Source organism: Rhodnius prolixus, unplaced genomic scaffold (assembly GCF_049639745.1).
Source record: "Rhodnius prolixus isolate KJV_2025 unplaced genomic scaffold, Rpr scaffold_12, whole genome shotgun sequence".
NCBI lineage: Eukaryota > Metazoa > Arthropoda > Insecta > Hemiptera > Reduviidae > Rhodnius > Rhodnius prolixus.
The window spans coordinates 4,660,821-4,687,446 of NW_027411635.1; the positions used below are offsets into that span (position 1 = coordinate 4,660,821).

The window sequence follows — 26,626 nt, forward strand, 5'->3', positions numbered from 1 at the left end:
CATTCTCTGTTTGAAATGTAACCATGTGTTAAGTTAACATTTTGCTGTTCGTTCATTGCCTTTAATAATTTGATATAAACTTACTTTGATGAAAATGTAGACATAAATTTATTTGTTGCTTTTCAATTATTTTATTACATTTATTTTTGAAATATCAGTACAAATAGGTCAACATAGCATTTGTTAACCGTTCAGTTAATCTCTTCCCTCTCATTACGATTCTGACAAAGCATACAAATTTCACTAAACCTTCACTTGGGCCTAACCTCTCTTTTTCATTGTCTGTACTAATTAAAAGTAGTAAAGTAATCGCCTATTTTTTTCATGCGGTGCTTAACGTCCAACTACCAAATTAGGTGTCGTGGACGGAGGCGATTAGCAAACATACTTTACTACAAACTTCTCATATTAACCATTAAATAAAATCCAAGGCCTATAGACCGGGGAATCGAACCCAGTACCACAATACATATTAGCTTCACAGGACTCGCCTCTAACCGCTCGGCTACTGTGTCCAGCTCACTACGGAGCTTTGCACATATTAATACACATTCTAAATGGAGTCCCAGTTCTTCAAATTGGAACCTTCCCTGGCAGTAATTATTAATGAGAAACTTTTTATTAGAATCTTTGTATAAAACACATCAGAAGCTCATTATCATTAGGTTAATGAAGTGTTAAAATCTGTTAAACTTTTTTATTTTAATTAAAACATTTTATTTGTATGAGTGAGTGAAGTGAAATTTAATGAGTCCTTCTCAGAAGAAGATAACTGCCCCTGCAAAGCACCTCCTACACAAGTGACATAACTAAATCTAATTATAAAGCTAATTGGCAGAGCCAGCGAAACTAGCAATTTTACAACAAATATTTTACAAAACAATACAGCAAGAATGTTCGGCCTCGCGTTTTGTTATTATTATTATTAATGTACATACAGGGTGACCAGAGTTATATGCTCCACCCACTTATTTTTTTTCCAAATGTAAAGTTTTTCAAAAGTTATGGTAATTTAAAATATGAAAAACAAATTTCAGTTTAATGTCAAAATTACCTTATTTTTTTAAAAGAAGCTGTTCAAACTGGGCACCATCAACGGATAGGCAAGCCATAACTCTGGACTCCCACGCTCTGTCTGTAGCAGCACTTATGGTGGCGAAGTCAAGATCTAGGCAGGCTAGATTCGACGTTCAGGTTGTTTTTTTCTACAAACGTTTGGTGTGGAGTTTTAGAAAATCAACTAATCGGCCCATACTTCTACAGAGAGAACTTAACTGGTGAAAGGTATCCAACTTTTTTTTTAAGAGACATTTTGCCAGTTCTACTTGAAGATATTCCTCTACAACGTCGGCTAGATATGTATTTTCAACAAGATGGTTGCCCGGCACATAATGCGAGAGTTGTTCGACTTTACCTGGACAGAAATTTCCATGAAAAGTGCTTAGGAACTCATTGTCCGATCCAATGGCCACCTCGATCTCCGGACTTAACCCCAATGGACTATTTTTTGTGGGGATATCTAAAAAATAAAGTGTACAGTAACCTTAAATCCCGTGGCTTCAGTCGAAGATCTGGAACGTCGAATAACTCTAGCCTGCCTAAATCTTGACTTCGCCACCATAAGTGCTGCTACAAGCAAAGCGTGGGAGTTTTTACCTGCTCCTTCCATCGAGAAGCAATAGGGGAGCCGAGGGACACTGGAGCACATCTTCCCTCTTTAACCATTTGACCATCGACTACAGTCGACGGAGGGAGAGAGTTGCTGATATGTTTGCACCATCCACTCTTTTCTTGTCTGTTTTGGGTGGACCTCATAATGAAGGGCTAACTGCTCGAGATAAGTAAGTAACCCATCCACCTAATCTATCTAATTCGCTATTAATAGGGGGAAATTTCCTTCGCCCCAGATAAAAAACCTAAGTGAGTAAAACCTAAACCTAAAAAACAAAAACAACTTACATCCAGTTGCTTCATTCAACATAATAAATACACTCACGCCAATAAATACATTCGTACTAATAAATACACTCACACCAATAAATACATTCGTACTAATAAATGCACTCACGCCAATAAATACATTCGTACTAATAAATGCACTCACGCCAATAAATACATTCGTACTAATAAATGCACTCACGCCAATAAATACATTCGTACTAATAAATACATTCACGCCAATAAATACATTCGTAGTAATAAATACACTCACGCCAATAAATACATTCGTACAAATAACATTCACGCCAATAAATACATTCGTACTAATAAATACATTCACGCCAATAAATACATTCGTACTAATAAATGCACTCACGCCAATAAATACATTCGTACTAATAAATGCACTCACGCCAATAAATACATTCTTACTAATAAATACATTCACGCCAATAAATACACTCACGCCAATAAATACATTCGTACTAATAAATACACTCACGCCAATAAATACATTCGTACTAATAAATACACTCACGCCAATAAATACATTCGTACTAATAAATGCACTCACGCCAATAAATACATTCGTACTAATAAATGCACTCACGCCAATAAATACATTCGTACTAATAAATACATTCACGCCAATAAATACATTCGTAGTAATAAATACACTCACGCCAATAAATACATTCGTACAAATAACATTCACGCCAATAAATACATTCGTACTAATAAATACATTCACGCCAATAAATACATTCGTACTAATAAATGCACTCACGCCAATAAATACATTCGTACTAATAAATGCACTCACGCCAATAAATACATTCTTACTAATAAATACATTCACGCCAATAAATACACTCACGCCAATAAATACATTCGTACTAATAAATACATTCACGCCAATAAATACATTCGTACTAATAATTACATTCATGCCAACAAATACATTCGTGCTAATAAACACACTCACGCCAATAAATACATTCTTGCTATTTCATACTATTTATTATTACTACTTACTACTTATTATTTACTTTCTGACGGCTTTTTAAAACGTTATTTTTTGTTGTTGAATTCAAAAATATTCATTAGTTTGAAATATGAACGTGTTAGAATGTAGTCAAATGAGTTAATTGAAATGTACAAAAAACGAAAAAAATTTGTGGGATACTAAACATCTTGAAGATTTAATCAAAATTTGCAAACAAAAGGCGTGACAGACTTCTTCTTTTTTCTACCAAGGAGAAAATAAAATTTTCTTTCAACAATAGCCATCTTGTTCAGGAGCAACGTTATCCTGGTTAAAATATAACTGGTATACAAGATTTTATCGGCACTCCCTAGCGCATAAAAAATGAATAACAAGTAAAAAGTGATGTTATCCGAATGATGTGATGGTAGAAGACAGAATTACACATGGCCCTAAAGTGGGCCAGAGGGATGCGGGGACTTCACGAGTCTGGAACCATATCCACACCCAGCACATTGGGCAATAGAGTTTAGCTTTTCTAACACTTCTACTTCAGTCGCAAGCCAGATTCACTTAAATTTTCAACAACTTCATAGAACATCTTTAGTAAATTGATTTTCTTTGAGTACTTACTTCACCTTACTTCACCTAACCCTTGTACACTATAGGTAAGGAACAGTATTGGATTTTCGGATTGACTTTTCTAAGGAAATAATCCGTTTCAAGGTCTGAAAAAGTGGTTTTTACACATCAATGTGTAAGAGAGAGACAGAGATAAACAGAGAGCTATCACTCAAAATCAAGAAAGAAACTCAAAATTTGACATTTCCATACAGTGCCACCAATGAATGTACTAAATAAACATTTGGACGAAATAAATCAACCGCAGGTGCTAAATTCACTTTTCGTGGATCAGCCGATTTTTCTTGATACAAATCTTCATATTAACATACTAATATAAAATCATTCTACTAATCTACTTATTAACGTACTAACATGCAATCATTCTTATAATCTACATATTAACCTACTGATATACAATCATTCTACTAATCTACATATTAACGTTCTAATATACAATCATTCTATTGATCTACATATTAACGTTCTAATATACATTCATTCTCCTAATCTACGAGTACATATTAACCTACTGATATGCAATCATTCTCCTAATCTACATATTAACGAACTAGTATACAATTATTCTACTAATCTACTTATTAACGTACTTATATACAATCATTCTACTAATTTACATATTAACGTACTAATATACAATCACTCTATTGATCTACATATTAACGTTCTAATATACAATCATTCTACTAATCTACATATTAACGTACTAATATACAATCATTCTAATCTACATATTAACCTACTGATATACAATCATTCTCCTAATCTACATATTAACGAACTAGTATACAATCATTCTACTAATTTACATATTAAAGTACTAATATACAATCATTCTATTGATCTACGTTCTAATATACAATCATTCTACTAATCTACATATTAACGTTCTAATATACAATCATTCTCCTAATCTACATATTAACGTACTAATATACAATCATTCTCCTAATCTACATATTACCGCCTCAAATTAATTTCTCAATTGAAAGAAAGATTTGTTTTAAGGCAGACTGAAATGGTGCAGGCTTCCAATAGGGTACACTATCTACTGTACAAGCTCCTTAGTCACTGGGTTAGGTTGGTAGATCTAACTGGTGAAGACACAAAGCGATTTCGCTACCATACCATGGGTATGTCAGGCTAAAGAGATTTTTGTTGCATATTGTTTAGGAAAAATAATAACATTAATGACAACATTTCATTGATTCAGTTTTCCTGGTGACCTATTTGTACTGATATTTCAAAAATAAATGTAATAAAATAATTGAAAAGCAACAAATAAATTTATGTCTACATTTTCATCAAAGTAAGTTTATATCAAATTATTAAAGGCAATGAACGAACAGCAAAATGTTAACTTAACACATGGTTACATTTCAAACAGAGAATGTAATTGAATTTGCTACAGGTAGCTCACTCTGATCGAAATTGTATACGCGTTGGCGTTGCAGCATTTTTATCTCTCTCATTTTCTGATAACATTTCATTTTTAATTCTCTAGATTTAGTTTAAATCTAATAAAACGAAATCATTATTTTAAACAAATATTGTTAGAAAAAAGTTCAAAGCGTGGATGTAAATAAAATGGTGATTTTGTCTGCCCCCGGAATTTGATTAGAATTTTAAAACTTTTTTTTTTGCTTTTAACCCGTTTTATGCAAAACTGGTTATGTCCAAAATTTGCATAATTCTACCCCCTTTCAGTCTATAATTACGATAGAATAACTAGAATAAAAGAAGGTGTTAGATAAAACATCTACCTTGAATACAATTGGTAGATAGATAAACATTATTATAAATTATGTAAATTACTTACAAAAAAAAAAAATGAAGTACCAATGTATATTAAAATTAAAACTTTCATTACATAGTTTAGCGGTACGCAACGGTAGCCGAGCGGTTAGAGGCGCGACCTGTAAAGCTAATATTTATTATTGGTTAGTAGGTTCGATTCTCGGTCTAGGCCTTACCATTTTTATTTAGTGTTTATTGTGAAAACTTTACAGTAAAGTATGTTTGCTAGTTGCCTTCATCCGTGACACCTAATTTGGGAGTTAAGCGTACAGCCTGCCTGAAAAAAATAGGCGATTACTTTACTTTAGTTTAGTGAACGTTTAGGAAGGGAGACAAGGATAAAAAAATACCTGCAGCTAAAGGAGAAAGTGAGAGAAGAACATGTTTAATTTCTTTTAGGTCTGCTGAAAATGGAAGAATCGGAGATGGCTATTTCGCGCCAGAGTGGTTTAAGATGACAATCTAAAATGAAGAGGAATTTTTAGCAGACAGTTTTGGATAAAGAAATGTACGGGGATTATGGAAGATATCTCATGAAGAGAATCGAATCTAGTAAGTCGAGAATAGTTAGTCTGAGATATCTTTTCTAATAAAAATGTAAGTTCCAGTGATATCTCAAAATCGAGTTACCTAATCTTAGCAAAGTGAGGAAGTAAAAATTGATTGATTGGACCAAATGGTGAGGAACTATAGCGGTCGTGAGGTGGCTTGAATAAGGTTAGTAATGTCTCTGTTATCCGAATCTTTATCTAGCCCACCGAGACATTAAATTTTTTTTAAAAAAGTGGATAGTGGAACCTATCTCGAGGCAATAAAAAGCAGCCCATAGTTGCTGTCTGTACGGAGAGAGGTCTATGTATTGCCACAATGAAAATATAAAAATTATACTTTATTTCCATTTCACATTTTATCGTTCTAAATGCCCACGTAGTACGTGAGTGCAACCGTACAATAAATCGTGATGGCACATTAGAGCAATGTTTTATTATTGCAGCTTTAACTATACATCCATAAAAAAAAAAATCAATCTTCCACTAGGAAAATATTTTTATTTTATTTTATGATTTAAGGCGCATCAACGTCTGAGGTCATTAGCGCCCAGAGTTCTTTTTTTCAGCGCACTGCCGGCCTCCGGACAGAGTTCTCTCGTTACAGACTACACTGTCCGTCACCGGACAGTGAGTAAGATTCTTGTAGGGCGGCTTTAAGTTCTACGCCTACCCATATGGATCTACTGTGGCTCAAACTGTTAGAAGCTTCTAGGAAGAGAAAGTCTAATGGCCAGCAGCTGGATTCGGGTATCCAATACGCTAACCTCATGGCTATTTATTTAAATTTATTTATAAATGTATAATTTTATTTATAAATTTATATTTATTTGAAACAAAAAAAGAAAATCTGACGTAGAACTATTATGAACCTTTCTCTCATTTATAAATATAATATAATAGTAATAAAACTATAGGGAACATCAGAGAGAGGATTAGCTGAGTGGTTAGCGAGTACTGGATTCCAACGCGGAGGTCACTGGTTCGAATCCAGCTGTCGGGCACTTAGATTTTTTTTTCTCTTTCTAGTAGCTTCTTACAGCACACTGTTCGGTGGTGGACAGTTTGACGAGAAAGGAGATCGGCAGTGCACCGAAAAAAAGTTCCCGGCGCCAATAATCTCAAATCTTGACGCGCCTTAATTACAGAAAAAATTGAAAAAAAAAACAACAAAATAAATAAGTAATTAAAATAAGGGAAGGGCTGTTTATCACAGAATACGAGCTCTATATTCTTGATGCTTTATGTCTGAAATGCACTATAATACAAATCTTAAAAATAAAAAAAAAATCTTGTACAAGTTTGTTCATGCTATAATTAAATATTTTTCTTTGTAGGAGCGTCTACTGGCCACTGTCTGCAGGGAAAGAACACTATCTGGAGGCCGGCAGTGCATTGAGAATGCTCCGGCCCCCCCAAAAAAAATATCTAGTAAGAACACTTACAGTTGACGTAATAAAATTTTTAGATGGATAAGAAACCACCCCCTTTCAAATTTACAAATCCTAAGGCAATGGATTGCTAACTTATAATTTTTTTGTTTTTGAGTTATGGTGGATATATTATAAATACATGTACACATCACACTCAGAATTAAAAAGCAAAATAATACGTAAAAAAGGCTTTTACGGAAATTTAGAAGATTTGGGCACAAACATAATAATCCTAAAGAAGAACTTTGTAAATTAATTAATAATTTTGAAGAGAAAAATATGTACGCAATTTTTAATAATTTAAAACTAAGATCTTACACTTTACAAAGTTTATAAAGTGAACATGAACTTGGAACTCCTTTGTAACAGATACATTGGTATCTCTATACAAATAAAGATGATAATAATAATAAAATAACACACTTGGAATAACAATTTCACGAAATACTTTACGAAGAGTGGTACAATTTAGCATGATGTACTACCAAGTGTTACGCGAGTCAAAAAAAAGGTTGGGAAACGGTACTCTAGAGTTTCACTTCATTGTGATGTACGGTACTATGTACTAAACATTTTTGAAAGAGAGCTTATTCTGTTGCTAAAATTTTTATTTTTTACACAATTCTAAAACTAAAAGTACAACTAGTGGGTTTTTCACTTTTCTGTAATTTTTTGTTTCATTTTTTTAAATGGCGCCTGCAATGTCTCTAAATTCGTATATACAGCTTTTATTTCCATAATTTTCTCGGAAAATTATAATTTGAGATCAAACAGTCGTGTATGAGATAACATAATATGTTTTTGGCTAACAATATGTTATTGCACAGCATTCCTTTTAAGGCCAACGAATTTTAAAATAAAATATTGGACAAAATGATGAATTATGGAAAACACAAAAGTTAATATTCCGTTTTAGTTATGATATCAGAGGGTTTAGGGAAACCGCAGCAAAACTAGGTCGCCGTGGAATATGGCTGAGTAGTCTTTCCCGCCACACATCTATCAAGCTCCGTATTGATTCATCCGTTCCTTCGATTCTCTAAATGGTAGATTCTTAAAAACAAGAAAATTTTTTTGTAAAAGTATAGTTCTGGGTTCTGGGTATAAACAGAATTTTATATATGCACATTATTATTATTTATTCTATAGAAATTATTAATTACTTACAAATCGTGTGCAGTATGTACCAAATAAACCGTAACACTGAGTTCTGGCCAGCGCTGTGTTGTAGATGAGGTTGATGTCGAGATGGGTACAGCCCGAAAAGCAGGTTGATTAGCTATTAATTTATGAGCAGGAGTAGATATTTAGATTTGATAAGAAAGCCTGACGGGCTAAATAAAAAGTAAAGTAATCGCCTATTTCTTCAGGCGGGGCTTAACGTCCAAATACTATTTACTAGGTGTCGTAGACGGAGGTGAATAGCAAACGTACTTTACTATTTCTCATTTAACCATTAAATAAAATCCAAGGCCAAGACCGGGAATCGAACCCAGTACCACAATGTATATTAGCTTTGCAGGTCTCGCCTCTTAACCCGCTCGGCTACCGTGGCACCTACGGGCTAAATATAATAAAAGGTACTGACCATGAGTTTAATGGCGACCATTAACACTCAACTCAGCAACGAGCGAACATTACAATAACTACCTAGAATAAACTAAACTCGAACTATTTCTAAAAGAATTGGCTTAGCTGAATGATGAGTACAGTAACGTCGTGACTAAGAATGAATCCTGAGTGAGTGAACACAATGCCTGAATGCCACGGAGTGACCCAAGCTGTGGCCTGTCGTTGCATACTCTGATACCTGGACAGCTTCTATTGTCCTGAGCCTACCTGGCTGTAACCCTTCTAAAAGAATTGGCTTTAACTGAACGACGAGTACAGTAACGTCGTGACTAAGAATGAATCCTGAGTGAGTGAATACAATGCCTGAATATGATTTCATATCATGAATGTCCTGTGAAAAAAATAAAATAAAATTAAATGAAGAGATACCATACTTCCCCTTAAGATTGGTAAGAAATAATAAAAAGTGAAAATAATACTGAGAAAGATCAGTCAAGAAATCTAACTTAAAAATATTAAAGGTTTCGAGAATATGAGATTGAAAGATAAGTGGACAGAATGAAAGTATAAAGATAAGACGAGCGTATTTCCTTGCATAGCCAAGCTAATTTCCGTTTGTTAGCCACTTGCACGAACTGTTTGGTAGCTGCCACTTTGCCGTAACTCTAGATAGGGTGGCTACCCAGTAAAACGGTTCCACTACTCTTATCTCATTTTATAAATTCATGCTTAATTTGTTTAATACGACCTGTTGGAAACATATACTTTGGCAACAGATTATATTAATATTATTATTCATTTTTTTAAATTTTTTTAATTTTTTTCTAACACTGTAATGTGCACTATTGATATTCGTACTTAATTATTCAATGACCATTATTTACATAAAACAAAATAATAATTTAATAAACTGTTATATTTCTGTCAGATAAGTACAGTTTTAAATTAAAATTTCTCAGCTACCAATCTTTAAAAAAATTATATGGAATTTTAGACATGCCTGTTCTGTAACCTAAATTACATACTTCTTTAACATCACGATTCTGTAACTAATTTATATCCCCTCAACAAAAAATATATATGTTTTCTTTATAATATAATATGTAGGTTATATTATACATTGTATATTAATTATACTGTTAAAACAATTACTTTTGATCTAACTAAAATATTTGAGAAAATGTTAGGTAATATTTCAAACAAGTGCTATTTTTATAATCGAAGGTAGGCACCACGGTAGCCGAGCGGGTTAAGAGGCGAGACCCGCAAAGCTAATACGCATTGTGGTACTGGGTTCGATTCCCGGTCTTGGTCTTGGATTTTATTTAATTGTTAAATGAGAAATAGTAAAGTACGTTTGCTGGTCGCCTCCGTCCACGACACCTAATTGGTAGTTGGACGTTAAGCCCCGCCTAAAAAAATAGGCGATTACTTTACTTCACATTATAATCGAAGATTAATTTGCTTAGTTTCAAATAGGGTACAAATTTTATAAATTAATAAAAAAATTTGAAAAACCAAGTTTAACAGATCAGATGTTTATTTTCTACTTGTATTGGTTAATTGCAGATTCCGATATAAGGATTATCTGTTTGTGGGTTCAAAGAGTTGTTAAGGCTTATTTCACATTTTTATCTTTTTCAACAGTGTAGTTGTGGGTGAAATTATAATTTGGAGTAAATACAAACTATATGAATTTTTGTTTAAGTACTTGTTTAAAATATTTCCTAACATTTTCTCAAATATTTCAGATAGATCAGAAGTAAATGTTTAAAAGGCAATTTGTAACCTTTGACTTCCTTATTTTCAGACAATCTACTTAAAAATTGACTACTGGTCCATTTAAAAGAGTTTTCATTGAATTAAACAACTTGATAACTAACACTGGTTATGAACACGTTTTCTTTCAAAACAAATGTAATTTCTCAAACAAAGATAAAAGGAATCCTGGAAAACGATATACCGTTTGAAAGCCCATTAGACAAGGAAACTTTTATAAAAAAGTGCCAGCACCTAGGTCTGATAATGATCACATAAGGGCCTAATGAGTTTTCTTCAAAAATTTCGATTACTTTTATTTTTCCAGTATTCGGAGGAAGATTGAGGCTGTTTGGAGAATAACTTATGCTTCGAAATGGTATCAATTTTTAGAAAATTTATCTATCTTTCTAACCGTGTCATCAGAATCGAATTCGGACTAAAACTTTCTGAATAATAACATTTTTATTGCAAAAAAGTAATGATTTTATAAAAAAAATTGAAAGTGACGTCACACAAGAACAGTGGAAAATATGAAGTTGGCCAATACGTCTTTGGAGATGTACTACACACAGTTGGCCTATGGACATTACTTACTGGTTCACCCTGTATACTAGCTGTACCCAGCTGCTGTAGCTCAGCGAAACAGCAGCAGATCGATTCCGGTGATGGCTTTCCCCGATTGATTGAGAACTTAGTTCGCGATTTCTGAGCACAAATCTTCTATCATTATCAACGCTTCGTTGTAGATTTCAGCTGTGAAATCCATGTTTATATTTGAATTTTCCTTGCGTATTGTACGGAAAATATCTTCAGCCACGTATTTCTACCAGAACTCTGTTGAAGATGTAGGAGAGCAGGCGGTCAATATGATTGCAAACAATGCATGAATTTAATTTGAATGTGACGTGTTGCACGCGTCCATTAATGCATACATGCCAGTGTAGGACGCTCTCCAATAAATTCAGAGCTTTGACACTGCACTGCGGAAAGTGGCACGTTAAAAATTCTCAATTGCTGGAAGACGATGGACCCGGGCACATTTACCAACACAGCATGCGAAGAAAGAATGCATTCATCTTGATTGGCAAAAAAAATTAAATGTATTAAAACTATTTAAATGATATCAATTGTTATACAATTTCAAAATGTTGAATAAGCAATACTTCATTATAATTTGCAGGCGGCAGAACTGTAACCAGCTGTGGAGAGATATTTTATAAGAATGCTTAGAGTTACTGTCTTTAGTTTATTAAAAAAAAAAAAGGTTATGAGTTGTGGTGCCAAGGTCGGCAGGAAGAAGAGATTCAAGGAAGATTTAATGGGTTATAAAAGTGTAAAGAATTATGAAGAAGTACTTGGGGTACTCGGTTACTCTGGTTTACAGCTACTTTTTTAACCACCACGTTTAATTGGGTAACTAGTCAGTTGAGAATCGTTTATATACATAAAATTAAACTTGCAAGTACAATTACTTTCTTTTATGAGGGGTAAGAGAAATTACTCTGTGACTACAATACTTCCTCTTAAGGGATGTAAGAGAAAGAAATCAAGCTGCGATTACAATAACTTCTTCTAAAGAGGGTAAAGTGAGAAATTAAACAGTGATTACAGCACATTCCATTAGAGAAATTAAACTGCGATTACGGCACGATTGCAATATTATCCCTGAATAAGAAGTAAGAGTAAGATGTCACGTCGAACTGAAGTAGGGAATTTGTATCCTCGTTATTCTGCCAAATTTTAACGAAGTCGGAACCCCAAAATTTACAGTGTTATTATTAATAATTTTGTAGAGAAAGGGAATTAAGCTAAGTGCTTAGTTTTAAAGGTGACTTTACTTTAGTTTGTGGGGCAAACTCCTCACCTATAGCATGTGCATCGTCAAGACCCCCCAAAAAAACTCATTCGACATGAAATTTCGACTCGAATTTTACACCTAAGTAATGAAAAAAAAACTGAATTTACAAAAAAATACGATATGATCATAATACTTTTCTTAACTAATGAGAGAAAATAATTAGTACAGACGGGCGCCACGGTAGCCGAGCGGTTAGAGGCGAGACTTGCGAAGCTAATTATGTATTGTGGTATTGGGTTCGATTCCCGGTCTGTAGGCATTGGATTTTATTTAATGGTTAATAAAAGAAATTTACAGTAAAGTATGATTGCTAGTCGCCTCCTTTAAGGATAATTTAACATTTAAAATTAATTTAGAACATTAGCCACCTCAACAATCAGGGCAGAAGACATCAACCTTTGATGTTTAGAATCTAAATTAGGCGCCACGGTAGGCGAGCGGTTAGAAGCGAGGCCTGTAAAGATAATATTTAAATAATACTGGGTTCGATTCCCGGTCTAGGCCTTGGATTTTATTTAATGATTAATAAAAAGAACATTACAGTAAAGTACGTCTGCTTGTCGCCCTCCGTATGCGACATTGGTAGTTGGATGTAAAGTCCGCCTGAAAAAAATAGGCATTACTCTATTTTCTTTTTTTATTATATGTTACAGTAAAAAACGTTTTTCTGCAACCATGTAGGGAAGTTCTCATTACTCAATTAAAATCAGCTGTGTAATGCCCAACTTCCCACACTAGTGGGGGGAAATTCCCATTAGTGTCACTTTCCGCACTAGTGTGTGGAAAAACTTTATTGTGCTTCCATGATATAAGAAGTTTTGTTATTAACATAAATATTTTCTGTAAAACTTTAATAAGCTTATTTAACGTAACTAAATAATTAAAAAACGAATATTAAAAAATAAAATAAAAATTGAAAGGAATATAGAAATAAAAATAATACTTTAATAAATAATTAGATATTTTTAATTATAACAGTTAAAAAGGTTATAGTGTTACCTTATAGAAATTTAAAATGGATTCTAGTGATTCCTGTTTAGAAAACACTCCTCCATCAATAAAAGAAACAGCAGAAAATGTAATAAGTAATGTAAATAATTGTAATATAACAATAAATGTTTATAATAAATAAATTACTTTTGTAAACTGTAAAAATGAAATTTTTAATTTTTTTAGTTAATAAATCTAATGGTTGCAGAAAAAATATAATATTTAACTCTAGTGTAAAGTATTTTCCTCACACTCGGCAATTTGCACATGCACTCGCATCGCTTCGCTCGCTCGTGCGTGCAAACCCTGCCTCGCGTGAGGAAAAGTACTACTTTCCACACTTGTTAAATAAATAACTATTCACCAGTACTGAAGACAATCTAGTCCCTAGATCGAAAGCTTGGCAAAAAATAAATCAAATAATTACTAACTCAAATTGGCAAATAATTTTTCTACCTTATATCTAATAAAATACTATAGAACTAAGGCACAACGGTAGCCGAGCGGTTAGAGGTGAGACTTGCGAAGCTAATTATGTATTGTGGTACTGGGTTCGATTCCCCGGTTAATAAAAGAAATTTACAGTAAAGTATGTTTACTAGTCGCCTCCGTCCACGACACCTAATTGGTAGTTGGACTTTAAGCACCGCATGAAAAAAATAGGCGATTACTTTACTACTTTTAATTAGTACAGACAATGAAAAAGAGGGGTTAGGCCCAAGTGAAGGTTTAGTGAAATTTGTATGCTTTGTCAGAATCGTAATGAGAGGGAAGAGATTAACTGAACGGTTAACGAATGCTGGATTACAACGAGGGTTCGAATCCAGCTGCTGGCCCTTAGATTTTCTCTTTCTAGGTGCTTCTTTACAGCTGACCGTCCGGCGACGGAAAATCTGTGCCAATGACCTCAGATGTTGCCTCCTCCAAAAAAATAAAATAAATAAATAAATAAAAATAAAAAATGCAGAGACATCAAGTCGTATGAATATTTCTTGCTAGAATTCTGTTGAATATATTTTGTAGGTTAATGTACACTAATACTAGTTCAATGGAAGTAAGATGCACAAGGAGTGGAGCAGAACAGTGTAAAAGCAGAAATGATAAGCGATGAATCGCTTCTAAAGAGTTCTATTATGTACACACTTCATAAATAAATCCTTATCTCTTTTATATTTCCCGATACACCCAATGCTTTTTTTTCTTTCCCAACGTAGCAGTATTTCAGTTTAAGGATGAAGTAAATTTCAAGAGGAAATTTATCAGCAGTCGGAAAGAAGATATGTTAAGGAGAGGGTTGAAAGATTCCCCTCTCAGTTCTCCAACATGTGCACCGCCAATGTCTTGAAAATACTCTAACAAAAACAAACAAGCCTAACAATGGACCCTATAATCCAAATAAGTTCTAAATAAAATCTTTATAGTTTTGAAACCTATACGAGGGTCGTTTGAAAAGTCCGTGCAAAGTCAGAGAGATAGCACACTACTGGCGCGTATCGAGGTTATGTTTAGTTAGTAGCATCTCTTGGAAGAACACACACCAAGTTTCAGCCAGATCGGTCTATTTCTTTGTGTTTGGCATTCGTTTGAATAGACGAAGTCGAGTGATTTTCAAAAAATGGACGAAAAAGAATTTCGTGTGTTGATTAAACACTACTTTATGAAAGGCAAAACGCCTCAGGAGACTAAAGCGAAGCTTGATAAACATTATGGTGACTCTGACACCTTCGATTAGAACAGTTTATAAGTGGTTTCAAAATTTTTCGGAGTGGCCATATGGGCACAAGTGACGCTGAACGTTCTGGACGCCCTGTTGAGGTTACTACTCCAGAAATCATTGATAAAATCCATGAAATGGTGATGAATGACAGAAGAGTGAAGGTGCGTGAGATTGCTAGTGCTGTGGGCATCTCGAATGAACGGGTACATAATATTTTGCATCAACATTTGGACATGACAAAGCTATCCGCAAGATGGGTGCCGCGATTGCTCACGCTTGACCAAAAACTAAATCGTGTGAAGTGTTGCAAGGACGGTTTGCAGCTGTTCCAGAAGAATCCGCAGGATTTTAAGCGTCGTTTCGTCACTGTGGATGAAACATGGATACATCACTACACTCCTGAGACCAAAGAACAATCTAAACAATGGGTTACCAAGGGGGAATCTGCGCCAAAAAAGGCGAAGACCGTTCCTTCGGCCGGAAAGATTATGGCGACTGTCTTTTGGGATTCGCAAGGAATAATCCTCATCGACTATCTGGAAAAGGGTAAAACTATTACAGGTGCATATTATTCATCCTTATTGGACCGTTTGAAAACCGAGCTGCAAGAAAAACGCCCACGATTGGCCCACAAAAAAGTCCTTTTCCATCACGACAACGCACCAGCTCACACCTCAGCAGTTGTGGTCGCAAAATTCACTACACAACTTCTCAAATCTCGGAATAGAATTGGATATGGCTACCCTCATTTCTTGTTCAACGTTAATTTTCGAGCGATATTTGCTTTTTATTAACGCGACCGCCGATAACCTAGTATCGCACAAATAGGATGTTGCAAATGGAATTAATATTCGTAGAGCTTTACCACTAAGCAGTGGATATTCCTTTTTTACTGGATATTCAAAAATCAGAAAGTTCCATGCTACCAAATTGCCGAATTGTTTAATTGAATATTTCGCGTCGCCCTTATGACGGCACCGCGGCGCTCCGGGGAGCACACTTTGGGAATCACTGCTCTAACCTCAATAAATAGGGAGAATATCCAACTGGTAGATTATTCCTTTAGAGCAGCAACTCAGTTCAAATATTTGGGGAACATTTTGACTGAAAAAAAAAAATGAAATAGAACAAAATATAAAGGCTAGGATTGCTGCAGGATGTTATTTCTACCTACGGAAAACCATCTTGTCCAAAATGATGTCACGAAGAGCTAAATTGCTAGTTTACAAGACCATTATCCGACCGGTAGTTACCAATGGCTGTGAAGCATGGGTATTGACCAAGGATAATGAGCGTCTTCTAAATATTTAGGAAAGATAGATTTTAAGAAGGATATTTGGAAGATTAGAACTAACAAAGAGCTTTGTAACGTATATGGCAAACCAGATCTGTTCTGTTTCATTAAAGCCGCCAGATTAAGATGGTTAGGGCGCGTAGAAAGGGATGCCCGAAACAAGAATTCCAAAAAAATTGTTATATGGAAATCCAGGGGTCAGAAGAAAACGAGCACGTCCTCGCTTAAGATGGCTGGACGATGTCGAAACCGATATCAGAAGGCTGGGAGTCAGAAGATGGAGACTGCGTGCTTTGGATAGGGACGAGTGGGAATGCTGTACTGAAGGAGGCCAAGGTCCCTACAGGACCGTAGCGCCCTATAGTTAGTTAGTTAGTTATAAATTTGTTTGCAAAATTTAAATTATCACTAAAACATAGTTGACTTCCATTAACATGCTAGTTCACTATAATCAAATCTCTTAACGTTTCGACCATCAAGGGTTTGACATCAATACATCAACCTTCCTACTCAAATAATTCGCTTCTTCACCTACCTTTATTCACTAATTTCTGTTTGTTTCCAAAGACATTAAGTTTTTTACAATTATGATTACTGTGGAAAAAGAAAATTTCAAAAAATTTAGTGTGAGAACATTACGATATTATATTCGTTATTATGCAAAAATACGAGGTGTGGCTATTAAATAACGAGACTGATGCTGCTACAGAAGAACTATGCATGCGCCAAATCCTAACGACCGACAGCTGTGCAGCGTAAAGCCTTCTCTTTCAATTGTAGCATCTCACGTGTTTGCAGAGAAATCTGTCTGACCAGTAAGAGGTGTAGTTTCGTTTTGCCGAAAACATGATACTACACATTGTAGTAGAGCAACGAATTGTCGTGAAATTTCACATGAAACTGCGTAAAACCGCTACTGAAACTTATCTTTTATTAAAAGAAGTTTATGGCAATGAATGTTAATCACGTGCGCAAGTTTTTGGGTGATTCAAGCGATTCCAAGATGGCCGAGAAGACGTCGGAGATGATGACCCCGCCCGGGTCGCCCTTTCACGTCCAAAACGGATGAAAATATCGATTATAATTAATCAACATTACTACCGTGAGGTGCTTGCTCAACTCCGTGAAAAGAGTAAGGAAAAAAACGACCCGATTTGTTTGAAGAACAAGTCCACGGGGTTCTCCATCAAGACAACGCGCCGGCTCACACTGCATTGTCTTGTCAAGACGTTTCTAGCCAAGTACAAACATCCCAGTTTTAGGCCAACCGCCTTATTCGCCTGAGACCTGGCCTCCGTGTGACTTTTATCTGTTCCCCTAAAGTCAAATCTGCATTAAAAGGAACACGTTTTCAGGCCGTTGAAGCTGTGAAAGAAAAAACGGCACGCGTCTAGCAGGAGCTCACAGATTAAAGACTTTCAGCACGGTTTCGAACAATGGTAAATTCGCATGGAGCGTTGTAGGGATAGGGGAGTGGTGTATATTGAATGTGATAATAACCAAATATCTTTAATGGAACAGTGTTCCTGAAAATTCGAGCCGTGGGATAGATTCCTTCTAAAGAGATTAAGAATGAATTATGACTCAAACGTTCGGAGTTGAAAGAAAATTAATGAATTAGAACCAAGGGAATTGGAGGTAAAAGACTGTCCATGTAATGCCAGATTTTTTTTTTTTGCAAGAGCACCTTTGCAAGTCAGTCCCCAGTAACGGACGAACGTTTAAGTTATTTTGTACCCTGGACGTGTCTGAAGTTACGGATATATGATGTACAACTTTTAGATAAGAAGTATTTTTCTAGAAAGTGAAAAGTGACGTCAAAATGCCCATCCGCCTATCTTATTTTCTGTAGAACATGGCAGCTTGATGGATGTACTTTCAAGTTGGCAGTTCTTGTGAAACCAAGGTGAGAGTGAAGTATATAGAAAGATACGCGGTTCGCTTTAAATATAAAACTTTAGGTAGTTCGTAAAACTGAGTTTTTTATTGATCAAACGCCTTGATTCCATAAACCTGAGCATCAGACTACACCAAACCGGCTTCATTCATTCGCCTCGGCCTTCAAGCACGAAATCCCTTACTTTCCCTCAGTCTATCCTTTGCCATATTACTTAAAATATTTATTAACAATAACAATAATAATAATCTCCTACATCAGCGTTTCCCAACCTTTTTTTTGGCTCGCGTACCACTTGGTAGTACATCATGCTAAATTGTACCACTTCGTCAAAATGATTGTATTTCGTGAAATTTGTTATTCCTAGTCTGTTATTTTACTATTATTATCTTTATTTGTATAGAGATACAATGTATCTGTTACAAAGGAGTTCCAAGTCCATGTTCACTTTATAAACTTTGTAAAGTGTGAGATCTTAGTTTTAAAACTTTTTTTAAATAATTAAAAATTGTTTACATATTTTTCTCTTCAAAATTATTAATTAATTTACAAAGTTCTTCTTTAGGATTATTATATTTGTGCCCAAATCTTCTAAATTAATTTCTTTGAAGCATTCAACTACCTGTAAGTACCAATTAAATTTAATGTTGCTTGGATAGAGCTTACTCATTTACAATCAGTCTCTTTAAGCAGATTTTTACATAGTTATCATTTAAGTTCTGTCACATGATAATTCTATTAAATTTTCTTTATCTTTTATCGATAATGTTGTAGTTTTTCCTAAATTTTCTTTATAGAAGGGGTTTGAATTCAAATTATTATTTGTGATTTCGGGTTTTGGAAAATACTCCATGAAAGACAATTTTAATCCTGTTAAATGTGCTATTATATTTTCTCGTATATCTTGAGACAGGCCAACCTTATCACTGTACATATTGGCAACTTTGCTGTATAATATTATTAATTAAAATAATTTTTATGAATTGTAGGAAAGGAGATTTTTATGCTTTGATTTTTTTTTTAAATTTTTATGTCCGCCATAACTGATTATTTTTCGCGTACCACCAACCAGCAACTCACGTACCACTAGTGGTACGCGTACCACAGGTTGGGAAACGCTGATCTACATAAATAAAAATGTAGCAGAGAGGGGGACACCTTTGAACAGTTTAAATTTCTCGCCAAATATTTAAAACATTTATTATTTGTAATTTTCTCCATATTTTTGTGGTAGACCTGTTGTATAATTGACGAGAGTTTCCCTTCGTTTTCATTGTTCGGTAAAGTCCAGAATTGAGGAATGAATGAATATATTAGGCTTCGTGACCGTAAATTATTAAACTAAGGATTCAAGATTGGCGAGGAATCGGTCATATAAAACAACTCGTTTTTTTTGCCAACATTTCCACAAAAATATTGTCTTCTTCAGGGCGTGGCTATCCGGGTTGGTTGAGTTACAGAAACTCACATTTTAAAACTGTCCTACCGGACAGTTGTATAAGGGTTGATGATCAAAAACTGCACGAAAAAGCGTAACGTTAAAAAACACCCAACTTTGACAATTTTTTTCTCTTTTTCTACAAAAGATAAAATTCCCAAATTTTCTTTAAAATATAGGGCAAATCCTCCTTTATAGCTGTAATTTTTTTGCAACAACCCAGATCTAATAGGTTTCGAGAAAAAAGTTGCCGAAAATGAGCAAAAACGGCTTTTTCAAAAAATGTTCTTGTTCTTGTTGTTGTTCTTGTTGTTACCTTTTCTAAAACTATTATTACCAATATTTCTTTAACGCTTAGTCCGATTTTGATAAAATTTAGCAAGAAGAAGTGGTTAAAGCTCTTCTACTTGGCTGTGAAGTGCCATCAAGCTCTTGCACCTACTAAGAGGAAATTCTGCAGTCGTTTAAATTATCAATGACTGAACCGATTTAAATCAATGAATTGTCGTTCGATTAAAAATTTTTTGCCTCTTTGCCTAGAAGTACTGCAATCGCAGTTTATTTTTCTTACTTCTCTTAAAAGGAAGTACTGAAAAGCAGATATGTAACTTTGCAAAATAGACAAAAAGGAAAATCTATCCAAAAGGTACAAAAAACGTACATGCATGTTAAAGTAGAAAAATACAAAGTTAGAGTTGGCTACTGTCTTGAATTCGTCTTACCGAAATATTCGTGAGCACAAATAACACCCAGTTATTTTTAATTTTTTATAACGTTTTTCTTTTTAACCTGTAATTAACAGTTTGATTATTATAAATAACTAGATATTAAAGTCAATCTACAGTGCTACTTGAACATATATTTTGTAGACGAAAATGGCCAGCATATGGGTCTGTGACATCTAATAAATTCTAAAAAATATTAATGCAGTAAAATTACGTAAATATTAATGAATTAATGAAGTTGGGTACTTGCAGATTTGTGTACCTTTTGGCGTTTAATCAACCCTTATACTTAACATTTTAAACTGTAAGTTTTTGTTAATTACAGTTGCAGTTACAGTTACAGTAACAGTTTCTGTAACTCAACCAATTCGCATAGCCCTGAAGTAGACGAGTTGTTGTTTTTATTTGACCGATTCCTCGCCAATCTTCAATTATTATTATTATTACTATTAATATTGAATATTTAGGTTTCGTGACCGTAAATTATTCAATTAAGGATTCAAAATTGGCGAGGAATCGGTCAAATAAAAACAAGAACTCGTCTTTTTCGCCAACGTTTCGACAAATATATTGTCTTCTTCAGGACCTGGTTATTAAAAATACAAACAATTTAGAGATTCAGTAACACAGAAAATCAGTAATATAAAAATAAAAATAAAATACAATAATTTTTTTATAATTATTGAAAACTTACTTGGCTATGCGGGTTGGTTGAGTTACAGAAAACTAAGAGCCAGAACTGGAATATATACAGATATAGCGGGACTTACACGGGAATTTTGGTAATGACAATGGGCCAGATACAATAGAGTAATTACAATGTTCAATTTTGACAATAAAATAGATATTGGGAAAATTTCTTTTAATACAAAAAGCCGGAAAAACCAAAAACCCTTATGAACTAAATAACATAAGAACCAAATGAAGCGGTGAGATTAAAAAGGAGAACATTCCACTTTTTTGACAAAATGAGTTGAAATAGCCATTTTGTTGTTTATACCTAAACGCATCTGTTGAGGTAAAGAAAGCAAAAATCCCTCCACATTCTAATGCCATAACTAGCCCTTAAATATTTGACTGAGATTAAGAAAGCAAATATTCCTGGAATGTTTTCCTTTTAAACCTCAATGGGGAGTTTTGAGAATGTTTGGCCACCAGGGCGCTTAGCATTAGCTCAAATGTTATTGTACTGTGAATAGGCACCGCCTTCCAGCGCGACAGTCGCTGCCTGTGGGTCGCTGAGTGAGGTGCATACAACGTGTTCGTCGCATTACCGTTTCTCTCAAGATGACTGAACGTGTTGAGCAAAGGCACTGCATCAATTTAGTCAAAAGCTTGGTGATTCTCAAAGCGAAACAATTCGTAAGATTCAGCTGGTGTTTGGAGACGAAGCGATGGGTGAAACACATTTTTGTTGAACCACTCCTTAATTTTAAGGAGTGGTTCAACTGCTTCAAAAATTGCCGCACATCGGCGGAGAGTGACCAAGTTGTTGTCCCCGGAACAAAAGGACCTCCGTTTTGAAGTTGCACTAACTCCAACCTCTTGGGCAATCTCCCGCACGGTCAAGCGACGATCTGCCATCACCAAATTTCGCACAATCTCAACAACGGCTGCACTCCGAGCAGTTTGGGGGTCTGCCAGAACGATGGTCACTCTCCGCTGATGTGCGGCCATTTGTGAAACGGTTGAACCACTACTTAATTTGTGTTTCACCCATCGCTTCGACTCCAAACACCAGCTGAATCTTACGAATTTTTTCGCTTTGAGAATCACCAAGCTTTTGACAAAGTTTGATGGTTTAGTCATCTTGAGCGAATCGGTAATGCGACGAACACGTTGTGTAGCACCACATTCAGCGACCCACAGGCAGCAACTGACGCGCTGGAAAGCGGTGACAAAATTCACAGATGCGCATGAAGGTGTCTTCCTTTACTGAGTACAGTGGCGCCGCGCTATCGTCTTTATGTTGCGAGAGGAAAATAAAGGTCGGATACTTTTTAGACAGGCCTCGAATATCTAAAAAAGTTTGTAATACTTTCTTAGTTTAAGTCAATAAATAGTGGAAATTTGAAAAAAAACAAAGGTGGTTATTTGGTTTTTCTATCCTTTTTTTGTATTGAGATCAAAAAGGAAAACATCGAACAGTTTTATTTGCCTCTCAGGGTAAAACTATTGAATATAACCCAAAAACACTTACGCAGTACTGTTACCATAGTTACGAGGGTCGTTTGAAAAGTCCGTGCAAAAATAAAAACTACTTAATTTTTTGGGGTAAACCTTTTTTATTTTTCAATATAGTCTCCTTTTAGGCTTATACACTTCGTCCAACGCTGCTCTAGTTTGTTGATCCCTTCCGAATAATAGGATTTGTCCAAGTCTGAAAAATAGCCATTCGTTTCTGCAATCACCTCCTCGTTTGAATAAAATCTTTTTCCCGCCAGCCATTTCTTCATATTGGGGAACAAATAGTAGTCCGAAGGAGCCAAGTCTGGAGAATAGGGGGGATGTGAAACGAGTTGGAACCCTATTTCCATTAATTTTGCGACCACAACTGCTGAGGTGTGAGCTGGTGCGTTGTCTTGATGGAAAAGGACTTTTTGTGGGCCAATCGTGGGCATTTTTCTTGCAGCTCGGTTTTCAAACGGTCCAATAACGATGAATAATATGCACCTGTAATAGTTTTACCCTTTTCCAGATAGTCGATGAGGATTATTCCTTGCGAATCCCAAAAGACAGTCGCCATAATCTTTCCGGCCGAAGGAACGGTCTTCGCCTTTTTTGGCGCAGATTCCCCCTTGGTAACCCATTGTTTAGATTGTTCTTTGGTCTCAGGAGTGTAGTGATGTATCCATGTTTCATCCACAGTGACGAAACGACGCTTAAAGTCCTGCGGATTCTTCTGGAACAGCTGCAAACCGTCCTTGCAACACTTCACACGATTTCGTTTTTGGTCAAGCGTGAACAATCGCGGCATCCATCTTGCGGATAGCTTTGTCATGTCCAAATGTTGATGCAAAATATTATGTACCCGTTCATTCGAGATGCCCACAGCACTAGCAATCTCACGCACCTTCGACTCTTCTGTCATCCATCACCATATCATGGATTTTATCAATGATTTCTGGAGTAGTAACCTCAACAGGCCGTCCAGAACGTTCAGCGTCACTTGTGCCTATATGGCCACTCCGAAAATTTTGAAACCACTTATAAACTGTTCTAATCGAAGATGCAGAGTCACCATAATGTTTATCAAGCTTCTCTTTAGTCTCCTGAGGCGTTTTGCCTTTCATAAAGTAGTGTTTAATCAACACACGAAATTCTTTTTCGTCCATTTTTTGAAAATCACTCGACTTCCTCGTTTCAAACGAATGCCAAACACAAAGAAATAGACCGATCTGGCTGATACTTGGTGTGGGTTCTTCCAAGAGATGCTACTAACTAAACATAACCTCGATACGCGCCAGTGGTGCTATCTCTCTGACTTTGCACGGACTTTTCAAACGACCCTCGTATAATGAACAAATTAGCAATTCTACATTTTAGCCTTAGTTTTTTTCTATTCCCCAAAAATTAGGTCAGTGGGAATGTTTTCCTTTTTAATCTCACCGTTTCAAATGATTAGAAGTAAATTTAACAAAACACAGCAATAATTATGTACAGAAGTTTGGATATCTATTTATTTTTTAATGATAAAATTGTAGCAGTTGGCTAAATTCGACGTGTCTGTTCTAAAGTTTACTGTGTTGTTCTGTTTTACTATGTGGCACATTTCTAGAAAGGACAATATAACATATTTGAAAGGGAAAAGACAATATATTTGTCGAAACGTTGGCAAAAAAGACGAGTTGTTGTTTTTATTTGACCGATTCCTCGCCAATCTTGAATCCCTAGTTGAATTGAGGAATGTTATATTTTTTGTAAGGTGAAAGTAAAATTTTTGGTTGCAGCTTTGGAAGTGTATTGTGAAGATTTGTAGTGGACAAGGGCGTAAGTATTGTTAGTCCATATTAACATTTGGAATTCGTATTTTTAAAACCTAGTATTTACAAAAAGTCTATTTGATTGCCAAAAAGTGTTGGATATTATATTTTCTTTACATTTCAACATCACCAGTTAAAATGTGCCCTACCGACCTTCAAGTATGTGACTTTTTTTTTTTTATTTAATCGCAGAGAAGGGGAAAGTGGTCCCGAAGCTACATTAAGCCCTGAAGAAGACCTATTCCATCGGTCGAAAGATTGGCAAAAACTCATTTACCAAAATGATGAACAAAACATGTCGCAGGAATGGTGAATATATCATATTTTTTTGGGTATTTTCCGTCCTCTTTTACAACCTCATACACAATCATCACTATATTTTATCATTCAAACAATCTGATCATTTACGCTACACTAAAATAAAGCAAATTATTTTTCTCTTTAAGAGGGCTATTTTAATTATTTAATCCCTTAAACATGTTTCAATAGTTTTCTGGTAGAAGATTACTTTTGGTTTATAATAGTGCGTGGGTTAAAGCAATAGGGATAGAACTAGTAGGAGAACAAGCTAGGACTGTCTTTATTCCAAGCTAGCTGGGAGTTTAGCTAGGAATGTGTGAGAGTAAGAAGGCTGTGGATATTCCAACTGGTCAACAGACCACCCACTGAGCTCTAAAACTATTTAATCAGCGAGTGAACTACCCTGGCAATAATACCACAATGTTGTAAGGTCTGAGTAACCAAGGTTTTAGCTACAAGTTCTAGGTAGAAAGCCTTTCATTCCATGTTCACACTTTCTCTGCATTCTATCTAGACTCAAATCTCATCCGCACATACCACCCACCTTTTCTGTATGTAAATATGTAAACATTTATTGTAAATACCATCATAGAACGCCTGGAACAAATTTGCGCTTACCACAAAACAAAAAAACAAACAAACAAACAAATGGTATAGTTTAGTTTTGCCGCCTGATTACATCGCTTAAAAAAAATCAGTGGCGCGAATGGTACCAAAAAACTCTAAGCTTTGGCGCCTAAAAAAATGATTTACTCGTAAGTTTTTTAATTGCTTACTTTTTTTAAATTAAGAATTAAAATTAGCGAGCAACTAAAAAAACAACAACTCGTCTTTTTGCCAACGTTTCGACAAACATATTGTCTTCTTCAGGGCCTGGATATTACAAATACAAAACAATTTACAGAGTCAGTAACATAGAAAAAACAGTAAAAATCAGTGATACAAAAATAAACAGTAAAATACACTAAATTCTTTATAAGTATTGAAAACTTACGTGGCTCTGCGGGTTGGTTGAGTTACAGAAACTAAAAGCCAGAACTGGAGAAGCAGGTATATATGTACAGATATAGCGGGACTCACACGGGAATTTTGGTAAAGACTATAAAGAAACAGTACAGATACAATAGACAAATTACAATGTTTAGTTTCATAAAAGAGTAAAATAGATGTCAGAGATTTCTTTTAATACACGAGCGATCACGTCTCCAGCTAGAAGGCTCATCTTTACTATCCCGTCGAGACCCACCAATCTATTTTAAAAGAGAAAATCAAATTTGCTGTGAACACTTCTGCTGTAGCGATCACGTCACCTGCTCGAAGGCCCGTCTTTACTAGCCCGTCGAGACCCACCAATCTATTTTAAAAGAGAAAATCAAATTTGCTGTGAACACTTCTGCTGTAGAGATCACGTCTCCAGCTCGAAGGCCCGTCTTTACTAGCCCGTCGAGACCCACCAATCTATTTTAAAAGAGAAAATCAAATTTGCTGTGAACACTTCTGCTGTAGAGATCACGTCTCCAGCTCGAAGGCCCCGTCTTTACCAGCCCGTCGAGACCTAACAATCTATTTTAAAAGAGAAAATCAAATTTGCTGTGAACACTTCTGCTGTAGAGATCACGTCTCCAGCTCGAAGGCCCCGTCTTTACCAGCCCGTCGAGACCTAACAATCTATTTTAAAAGAGAAAATCAAATTTGCTGTGAACACTTCTGCTGTAGAGATCACGTCTCCAGCTCGAAGGCCCCGT

The 26,626-nt window shown here is 35.3% G+C and overlaps 1 long non-coding RNA gene across 1 annotated transcript in view; it reads left to right on the plus strand.

Annotated features, from left to right (window-relative positions):
* Positions 1-24,871, plus strand: part of LOC141461810 (uncharacterized) — a 46,270-nt gene extending 21,399 nt beyond the window's left edge. Inside the window, exons 2-4 of the long non-coding RNA XR_012463028.1 lie at positions 7,251-7,344; positions 24,549-24,588; positions 24,774-24,871. This is a non-coding gene — a long non-coding RNA (uncharacterized lncRNA). The remainder of the gene's footprint in view (positions 1-7,250; positions 7,345-24,548; positions 24,589-24,773) is intronic.
* Positions 24,872-26,626: the final 1,755 nt, after the last annotated feature.